At 42.7% G+C, this 10,669-nt stretch overlaps 1 long non-coding RNA gene across 1 annotated transcript; it reads left to right on the forward strand.

Annotated features, from left to right (window-relative positions):
• Positions 1 to 6,270: 6,270 nt before the first annotated feature.
• LOC116099023 lies at positions 6,271 to 10,050 on the forward strand. Its single transcript, XR_004122045.1, has 3 exons — positions 6,271 to 6,369; positions 9,425 to 9,556; positions 9,646 to 10,050. It is a non-coding gene; the product is annotated as an uncharacterized LOC116099023 (long non-coding RNA).
• The last annotated feature ends 619 nt before the right edge of the window (positions 10,051 to 10,669 follow it).

Below are 10,669 nucleotides of genomic sequence, written 5' to 3' on the forward strand. Positions count from 1 at the left end.
TGCATTATGCTATGTTTAGGTATGGCCTCCGTAGACTTATATGTTTGAACAAGCCTATGGGGGCCAGGGAGTAGAATGTGATGGTTTGTATATGCTGAGTCCAGGAAGTGCACTATTAAAAGGTGTGGCCCTGTTGGAGTAGGTGTGGCCTTTTTGGAGTAGTAGGTGTGGCACTGTGGGTGTTGGGCTTTAAGACCCTCATCCTAGCTGCCTAGAAATCAGTATTCTCCTAGCAGCCTTCAGGTGAAGATGTAGAACTCTCAGATCCTCCTGCACATGCCTGCCTGGATGTTGCCATGTTCTTGCCTTGATGATAATGGACTGAACCTCTAAACCTATAAGCCAGCCCTAACTAAACGTTGTGCATATAAGAGTTGCCTTGGTCATGGTGTCTATTCACAGCCATAAAACCCTAAGAGAGGATACTAGTGGTGGATCTAACATAGAACTTCATTTTCATTCCTTCTTTATGTAGACTTTCACAGGCATAAGAGTCCTTTCTTTTGTTACTTGGGGCAGCTATTGCAAATGCTTGGACATGGGTCTTATGCAGAAAGCCAAAATATATATGTCTTTGAAAGTAGACCTGCTCTATTTATGCTGTTGAAGCATTTAAACATCCAACTTGTAGGAACATGGCAGCATCCAGGCAGGCATGGAGTAGGAGGAGCTGAGAGTTCTACATCTTCACGTGAAGGCTGCTAGGAGAATACTGATTTCTAGGCAGCTAGGATGAGGGTCTCACAGTGCCACAACTACTACTCCAAAAGCAGTAACATGGCTGAAAGTCTAAGGGTTGGATATCATTTTTTCATTCTTTTTAATTTGTAGTAAACAAAATAAAATGAAATATTATGTTACAAATAAACCAGAGAAGGCAGGCAACAGAACTTCTCTCAGGAGTCATAACTCAGTGGACAGGTCATACTTGGTTAGTAGCAAGTTCACTTCCTGCTGCCTGCAGAACCAGATATAGAACTCTCAGCTCCTCCAGCAACTTGTCTGCCTGAAAAGCTTAATGGGCTATACTAGTAGGAGCATAGAAGACTGGTGCTAAGTGTTATTTGAACTAGGGGGGCCCAGTTCAAGAGGCTTCAGAGGAAAAGAATATTAACATGTGGTCTAGATATTAACATGTGGTTTCTGTGATATTTTGGTGAAGAATGGAGCTGCTTTTTGCCATTGTCCAAAAGATTTGCCTGTGGCTAAATTGAAGAGTTCCCAGTTGGCATCTTTGGCAGAGGAAATTTCCATATAGCCTAGCATCAACTGTGTTGCTTGGTTAATAGTGGACACACTTATTCAAATTTATGAGGAAAAGTAGCAAGCTGAGCAAGAAAAAATAGAAAACGCATCATTTGAGGAGAAAGGGGGACACCAGGAAATGCAAACTGACTACAGAAAAGCCTGATGTTAAATGGAATAAAGGGAGTGGTGACCTCAGGACAAAATCCCATCCAGTTAAGCTTCCAGTTTGTAAAAAGGAATTAAAGAAAAACTTAGAGCCAAGTGTGATGGTGCTCTCCTTTAATTCCAGCACTCTGGAGAGAGAGGCAGGCAGATCTCTGAGTTTGAGGCCAGCCTAATCTGCAGAGTAAGTTTCAGAACAGCCAAGGTTAGGCAGGGAAAGAAACCACTGAAAACAGAAAGCTGAGGTTAGGTATGTGTCAGGGTGTCCGTGCATGGAGGCCCAGAGAGGCCACTGTGTGAAGCTGCAAAGGTGAAGCTTGAATTGCCTTAGAGAGCCCAAGATGTTGATGTTGGAGATGTCAGAGTGATGGGATACCTGCTGAGGAAAGCTCGTAACAGAGAGTAGAATCAGCCTGAGAAGGAGAAGTATGCTATAGTCAACAAAGCTGAAAGAAATCAGAAATCTGAAGAGCAGTTTGACATCAAACATGAAGATGCAGAGTTTGGAGTTTGCTCAGCTGGTGTTTGGTCTTGCTTTGGAATAGTATTTCCTCACCATGCTCCATGTCCTCCAATTTGGAATGGCAATAAATATCCTGTGCCAGTATATGTTGAAAGTATATGATCTGCTTCTTGATTTTGCTTTATGGGAAATTAGAATTCAAGAGATTGCATGAATCTCAGAGGATACTTAGGAATTTGAACTAATTTTAAATAGGATTGAGACTGTGATAGACGATCAGGATGTGTGAAGTTGGAGTAAATGCAAATTTACATTATGATATGGCTATGAGCCTATGGGGACCCAGGAGTGGAATGTGGTGGTTTAAATAAAAATGGCCCTGGTAGGCCCATAGTGAGCAGCACTATTCAGAAGTGTGGTCTTGATGGAATAGGTGTGGCTTTGTTGGAAGAGGTACATCACTGTGGGGTGGGCTTTGAGGTCTCATAAACTCAAGCCAGTAGCCAGTTCACTTCTTTTTTTGTTTGTTTGTTTTTGTTTTGTTTTTTTTGTTTTTTTTGTTTTGTTTTGTTTTGTTTTGTTTTGTTTGAGATAGGGTTTCTCTGTATAGCCCTAGCTGTCCTGGAACTTACTCTGTAGACCAGGCTGGCCTCATACTCAGAAATTCTCCTGCCTCTGCCTCCCAACTGCTGGGATTAAAGGCATGTGCCACCAGTGCCTGGCACCATTTCACTTCTTGTTGCCTGCAGAACGGGATATAGAACTCTTAGCTCCTTCTCCAGCACCATGTCTGCCTGCACACTGCCATGATGATAATTGACTAAACCTTTGAAACTATAGGCCAGCCCCAATTAAATGTTTTCCTTGATAAGAGTTGCTGTTTTAGTTAGGGTTTTACTGCTGTGAAGAGACACAATGACCATGACAACTCTTCTAACTAAGAATATTTAATTGGGATTGGTTTATAGTTTCAGAGGTTTAGTCCATTATCTTAATGGCAGGGAGCATTGCAGCACACAGGCAGACATGGTGCTGGAAAGGAGCTGAGAGTTCTACATGTTGATCCACAGGCAGCAAGGATATACTATGTGCCACACTGGATGTAGCTTGAGCATAGAAGACCTCAAAGCCTCACCCGCCCAGCAACACACTTCCTCCAACAAGACCACAGCTACTCCAACAAGGCCACATCTCCTAATAGCACAACTCCCTATGGACCAAGCATTTAAACACTTGAATCTCTGGGGCAGCTATACCTATTCAAACTACCACAGTTGTCATGGTAATGGTGCTTTTCCACAGCAATAAAACCCTAACTAAGACAGAAGTTGGTACCAGGTACTGGGGTATTGCTGCAATAGGCCTGTCCTTGCTTTCATTCGGAGGAATGTGGATTTTGGGACATTGAGTTAGGAAAGTAGTTGAATGCCTTCTTTAAGCACAGCCTTCTAATGGGCCATACCAGTAGAAGCAGGGAAGACAGTAGTGCTGAGGGTGATTTGAACTCTGGGGGCCTGGCTCAAAAAGTTCAGAGAAGAATTTTCGTATGTTGCCTAGAGATCATTCTTATGATAGTTGATGAGGAATATGGCTGCATTTTGCCCTTGTGTGCTTGAGGCTCACATGAGGAGATTTAGATTAATTTAATTTTGCATTGGCAAAGGAAATCTCAAAACAGTCTAATATAGACTCTGTCCTGTAGTTCACTCTTATGAAGAGCATTTTGATGAAATAGAGCAAGCTGAGCAAGGAAAAATACAAAATGTATGGTTCAAGGATGAAAGGGGCACCAGGAAGTAGAATGAAACTAAATCCTGTGTTCAAGGAAATAAACAGATTAAAGATATTAAATAGAATTAAGGGAGTGGTGACCTCAGGACATTAACCCACCCAGCTAAGCATTCAATTTGTGAAAAGGAATTAAAGAAAAGTTTAGGTCTAGGCATGGTGGTATACACCCGTAACCACAGCACTCAGAAGACAGAAGTATGCAGATCCCTGAGTTCATGGCCAACCTGATCTACAGAGCAAATTCTGTGACTGCCAATGTTAAGCAGAGAAGGAAACCATGGAAAACTGAAAGCTGGTGAAGATGTAATTGAATGATGGGGTCATGTTTCAGTCCCAGCAAGTATCAAAACTTGGTAGCTTCAATTACATGGTTCTGGCTTTAGAATCAAGGATACAAAAAAGGGATTATGAAATTTTCCTCTGCAACTAAGGAAAGCTGCTGAGGCAGGAATGTGTCTGCAGATTGCAGTTAAGAGATTACAGGAACCATAGAAGAGACTTTGAACTCTGGACTTTTAAACATTGTTGAGCCTATGACAAACTATGGGGACTTTTGAAGTTGGACTAAATGCATTTTGCATTATGTTATGGCTACAAGCCTATGGGGACTAGGGACTGGAATGTGGTAGTTTGAGTAGGTATATCCCCATAGATTCATATATTTGAATGCTTGGCCATAGAGAGTGACACTATTAGGAGGTGTGGCCTTACTGAAGGAAGTGTGTCACTGTGAAGGTGGGCTTTGAGATTATATGTGTTCAAGCTAATTCTAGTATGAGACACAATCTCCTGCTGTCTTCTGATCAAGATGTAGAACCATCAGTTCCTTCTTCAGCACCATGCTTGCCTGCTCTCTGCCATGTTTCCTGCCTGACAGCAATGGACTAGATCTCGGAAGCTGTAAGCTACCCCCAATTAAATGTTGTCCTTTATAAGAGTTGCCTTGATCATAAGAATTGCCTTGATCACGGTGTCTCTCCACAGCAATAAAACCCTAAGACAGACAGACAGATATTTTAGAACGTGTTGAGATGTCTCATCTAATGGAATCCAGTCTGGTTCCTGAAACTAGCTAGCATCTGCAAGTTCTAGTCTGTTCAGCACACTGACCACATGCTGCAGACACAGAGGTCAACCTTCAGCCACATAGAAATTCACAATCAGGATCTGCAAGCTGGGAAGGGTGGCACATGTCTTTAAGCACTTGGAGGTGGATCTCTGTCAGTGTGAGGCCAGCCTGATCTATGGAGTGAGTTCTAGTGTAGCCAGTGCTACACAAAGAAACCCTGTCTCCAGGGGAAGAGGGGTATAGTGGGGAGTGGGGAAGAGGCAGAGGGAAGAGAAGGGGGAGGAAAAAGGATCTGCAATCTACATGACTATGTAACTACAGCCACATCTGATCTTCCACATAAGTAACTTATCAGCTTGCTTAAAGACAATCTAAATGAATTTTCCCTATTCCATGGTTCTTTGATTTTTCATTTTTCTTCTTTTATTCCCTGCTTTCCCAGGGATAAGAACAATGGCAGCCATGGGTTCACTCAGCAGATTACTACCCAATTATGCTAGTGTTTCACTAATTCAAAAGTACTTTATAAGAAAATATAAGTATGACTTCTAATAGGAATATTATACTTGGACTTAATACCAAGTTCACAGATTTGTGTGCAAGGAAAAACAGGCTTTCAAGTTAAACAACAATTTGCAACCAAAACTTTAACCCAAGGATTCTCACAAACATATTACAAATGACAGCGTGAAAGTAAATCTTGCATGGTAACTCAAGAGTTCAGCTCTACAGTGGACCCTTAAACTGATAGGACTCTGGTATCTTAGTTTTAGATTTCCAAATAAAGATGTTACAACAGCTCCGCAACCAGGAGGGAACCGCTTTGAAAACCTTCTGAGTGGCATTCCTCCCCCTTCCCTGTTGGCTTGTGTTCACAGCAGCTTTAAGAGACCGCTCATCAGTTCATCCACAGTACCACACTGTGTCTCAGCTACATCTGAGGAACTACAGCTTCAGTCAAACTCTGCCAGAAGTTTCTACGTCATCAGTACATCACACTTTAACTGGGCAGGATCTAGGTTTATTTCAGTCTATGAAAAACTAAAGTTCAAAGCAAATTCAATCTTGCTTAAGGGAACATTGTAAAGTAACAATTCTTGATATCACATGCCTCATATGACCCATTTGAAACCATAGAGAATTACATTGCTTTGTGTGTCACTGTTCCCAGAGACAAAACAAATTTGAACAGCTAAAACATCTTAAAAATACACCAAGCCGGGAGGTGGTGGCACACACCTTTAATCCCAGCACTTGGGAGGCAGAGGCAGGTGGATTTCTGAGTTCGAGGCCAGCCTGGTCTACAGAGTGAGTTCCAGGACAGCCAGGGCTATACAGAGAAACCCTGTCTCGAAAAAACTAAAACTCAAAACAAACAAAAAAATACACCAAGCTTATGATGTCTTAAACAAAACTTTAATTTCTTATCCATACTCCTGTCAAAGTTATTTCCTGTACACCACTTCTTTTGCAAACTGGTCTTTTGTTTCTTTTCATTTGACCTAGAGACCTTGAGAAGGATCCAGCCATGGCCTGTGATTTCTCTTACTAGACAGAGGCCTTTCTCTTCTATCTCTAGACAGCGACCTGCTCCGGCTTTGGGAGAAGCTTCTCCTTCTTGGAGGTCTGCGCTCAGGTGAAGTCCTCCTCCTGTGGTAATCACCTCAAGGGCAACAACCCCAAGACAGAGGCGGGCCACAATTTCCACTTCTTTTTTTTTTTTTTTAAGATTTATTTATTATTATTATAAACGAGCACACTGTAGCTGTCTTCAGATACACCAGAAGAGGGCATCAGATTTCATTACGGGTGCTTGTGAGCCACCACGTGGTTGCTGGGATTTGAACTCACGACCTTCGGAAGAACAGTTGGTGCTCTTACCCCCTGAGCCATCTCACCAGCCCCCACAATTTCCACTTCTTTTTTCAGCAGCAGCATCTCAAATTTGAGGGATCTTCAAATTCAATGAAAGCAAAGCCAGGAGGGTTTCGAGCAGCTCACACACTTCGGAGTGGTCCATAATACCCAAAAGCCTGTTCTAATTCAGTCCTATTCCCAGTGTTTCCAAGATTCCTACCTAAACCTTACAGTTCAAGGGACAGGAATTACTATGTGTTTCGTGATCTTGGGTTCAAAAGGCTGAAGTTCAAATCGTAACTCTCTGACAGGCCTGCTCTCTGACAGTCCGCTCGGGCTCTGCTCTCACAGATGCTCTCCACCTGAAGCATGCACGAAATGCCTCCACTTTCCCCCTTTAACCTTCACGCCTTTCTTATTTCCTGATGGTAAAACAAATACATATCTGGTTTTGTTGTTTCCAAAGTTAAATAGTTAAATATTGGCAGCACTCCATATAACTCCAAGATTAACATTTTCACATGTGGTATTTAACTAATTAATTGAGAAGAGGAAATAAGATTGTTTGAATTGAAACTCAGCACTTTGGATCATCAACTCAACCCTTGTTCTGCTATATAGTCTTAGAAGAAAAATATCTCAGCATGGATAATCAAGTTCGTATCAGTTAGTTTCCCTAATGCTGTTAAAAAATTCTCCGATCAATGCAACTTAAAGGAGAATAGACTTACTGTGGCTCACAGTTTGAGGGTACAGTCCATGACTGTGGGCAAGTCATATGGCAGAAGCTTGAGTAAGCTGCTAGTCAAACGGCATTGAGCTTGTACTCAGCTTACTTTCCCTTTGTTCTTCAGTCTAGGCCCCTAGCAGATGTCATGATGTCACCTGGAGTTAAAGTGGCTCTTCCCACCTCAATTAACCTAATCTAGATAATCCCTGAAAGGCATGCCCAGAGTCCTGGCTCTTTGGAGATTCCAGATACTGTCATGTTGACAATCAGTAGTAGCTACCATTAAATTCACAGTGGATAATCTTTTGTAATTATGATCTTGAAAGAATTATATCAGGCAATGAACTCATAGGAGGAGGGATGTGATGGCCAAATCCAGGATAAGCAAGCTGCAGTTAAGTCCCTGGAGGCTTTGGAGCATGGCCAACTCAGAATCTCATCTCTATTACTTTCATCAAATGGGAAACTCAACTCCACAGAGCCTAGACAACAAAACAATGACAATAAACCCTGTATTGTAAAAAGATCATAAACCTCTGGGATTACTGGGATCCTGGTATGGAGCTAGGCACATAACATGTCCTCTCTCAGTGTAAATTACTTGTATATGTGGCTTTCAGCACAGTGTCATGGCAACCAGTACTAAAGCAAGAGAGAGGAAAGGGAAAGCCTGGCTCCGGGCTCTGAATCATCAAATTTTCCTTTGGTAACTTTATGACAGGTTATTTATAGAAGCCAGGCTGCACCAGGCACATTCTACCCTTGCCCTGAGTTTGGGGAACTGGGTAGTAGTTTCCTGGGAAGCAGAGGCTTAGCTATAGTCTACAGTAGTTAAATCCCTCCTCTGTTTCCCAGAATATTGTCCAGATGAAATTTGGTAGAAATAAGTAGAGTGGAGGATAGAAGTCACGGAGGGACAATCCAAAGGCTGGGAGAACTGTAGAGCCAGGCAAACAATTGGTATCTCCAGGACTCTGTGGAGAGCAGAACAGGAAAACAAAGCCAACAGCCATGATAGAAAAAAATCAGACAGGCCCCCAGTCCTGGAAGCTAGGAAGGGGTTAACTCGTTAAACCCTTGGAAGGATACTGAGCAAGGGACTCCAGGTCCCTTGGGAAAGGGAACCGAATAGCCATGTCTTCTGCAGGGAGAGATTCCTACAAGTATATTTCTTCTGTTTCCTGGTTTTTAGAGGAAAGGATAAATACACATGCTCCCTCCTCCATAATTAGTGGTTTATTCCATACTTCTTTCAGATTTTTCCCAACACCAGCCACGGAGCCAACTCTTCAGATTTTGGCCCTTTGGGAGTAGATCCTTGGAAACACATTCAACTTTGAGATCTGAACAATCCAAACTAAATCAGACCAAGCAACCACTTGTGAGAGATGGTTTATTTCTTCAAGGGGGCCTACTTCCCTTCTCTAGTTCATTGCCATTCCAGAGTTAAGATACCATTTATAAATGCACAGGCTATGCACAAATCAGATCTTTTCCCTGCCAATTAAATCCTTTGTAGCTTCCTGTTGTCTTCACACTAAAAGTCGAATAATAAATTGTGGAGCATAAGTTTCATGTGATCCAGTCTTTGCTTACCTCAGTCCTTAGCCCACCTTCCCCTCAGCATCTTCTGGTCAGTGATGGCACTATTTTTGCCTTGGGTGTTTTCCTCCTGGGCTCCCTTCTATGTGAACCTTTGTAGCAGCTGTTATTTGAGTAGGACATTCTCTTCTCTCTGATTGTGGCACGGCTGACCCCTTGCCTTTCCTAGTCCACGTAAACAAGGAGCCTTCCCGAAACAGCCAATCTCAAGTCCTCACTCTCGCTCATCAGCAGTTTTTACTTTTAGCATTTTTCTTGGGCCTTTGCAAGCTGACTGCAGGTTATCACTCTCCTGGGTCTGATCTGCCATCATCACCACTGAATCCACAAATCCACAGAAGAGTGTTACTGGGTATAACTACTGTAGACAAAAAAAAAGAAAGAAAAAAAAAGAAGCTCTGATTTTCTGATTTCCTTCCCCTTTCCTTCCTGCCTTCTTTGATGATTATCATTCACTTTGATGGCAATTAATTCCACAATTAATTCCTTCTATGCCATGCAGGCACAGCATAACTATATTCTAGATTTTATTCTCAAATTCCGGTGCCCTGGAGGAAGAGAAGCAGTGTGGGCACAAGCCAAGAAGCTGCCCACGTACTCTGGCTCTCGTTCTGTGATTCATCCACATTAAATGGTGAGACCCTGTCCTTCACTCTCTTCAGACACATCTCAAAACCAAATTGTGGGGAATTTTTCACTTGAGAAAGTTTAATTTCATTTCAGGATAAAGCACCAAGCTTAGGAGAGTGAGGACAACATAAATACCCCAGTTGAGGGATGAAGGATGAGTGTGACATCTATGTATCAAGGAGAGAAACATGAGGGAAAAAGTGTTTCAGTAAAGCCAACAACATGTGCAAAGGATAAAAGATGGACAGTTTTATTCATCTTCAACACAGCCCAGCCTTGAGGACGGTCTAAATACTCTCCAGGTGACCTTAATGTTGAGTCAGAACATTGGTAAAAAGAAAAGGGATAAGGAGAAATGATGCTGACGGAGTCACCTCAACAGATCTCAGGAGGCTTAGGAGACCTTGTGTTTTCTTCTCTAAGCACTTGGAAATGAAACATTTTCCTCTTAAAAGGAATAATGACCTGATTAGACTTGTATACATCAAAACATTCCTCTTGTGAACAATGGATTGGTGCCGGGGCTGAGTATAAGACAACCAGCTTGGAGGCTCTTGTGATAATTCAGGTAAAAGATAAGTACAGTCTGAAGTTGAGCGAATAGAAGCAGGGGTGGAGAGAAGGTGAAATTCAGAGATGTTTAGCAGGTAGAAATGCTTGGGCTTGGTCAGAGACTGGCTGTGGGAGGAAGATGTCAAGAACCACCTGCTGTTAAAACGGCTGGGTGGAGGATGCTTCCTTCACTAAGATAAAGATCTCTGGGTGGAAGGCACCAAACACAGGGTAGAGGCCAGTCTGTGGATATATGGGTGAGGAATCAGCCTGGGAGCTGGTGACTTTGGGGTACCACTGGGACATTCAAATGATACCAGAAGACCACAGATAATAACTTAGACTTAGGAGAAACCCCTAGATTGAGGATAGAGATTTGGGAATCAGCAGGAAGGGTTGGGGATGTGTGAAGTTACCCAGAAGTGAGTGGGGAGTGAGAAGAGGCAAGCAAGCGTGTCACAGGAACTCAAGTGATTCTCTCAGCTAGGCAGCTCTAAACCACCAAGGGCAATTACGCTGAGTGCTGAGCTGACGTGTCCTGGCTAGTCCTCTTCAACTCTCCAAG

The sequence above is a fragment of the Mastomys coucha genome, unplaced genomic scaffold (assembly GCF_008632895.1).
Source record: "Mastomys coucha isolate ucsf_1 unplaced genomic scaffold, UCSF_Mcou_1 pScaffold20, whole genome shotgun sequence".
NCBI lineage: Eukaryota > Metazoa > Chordata > Mammalia > Rodentia > Muridae > Mastomys > Mastomys coucha.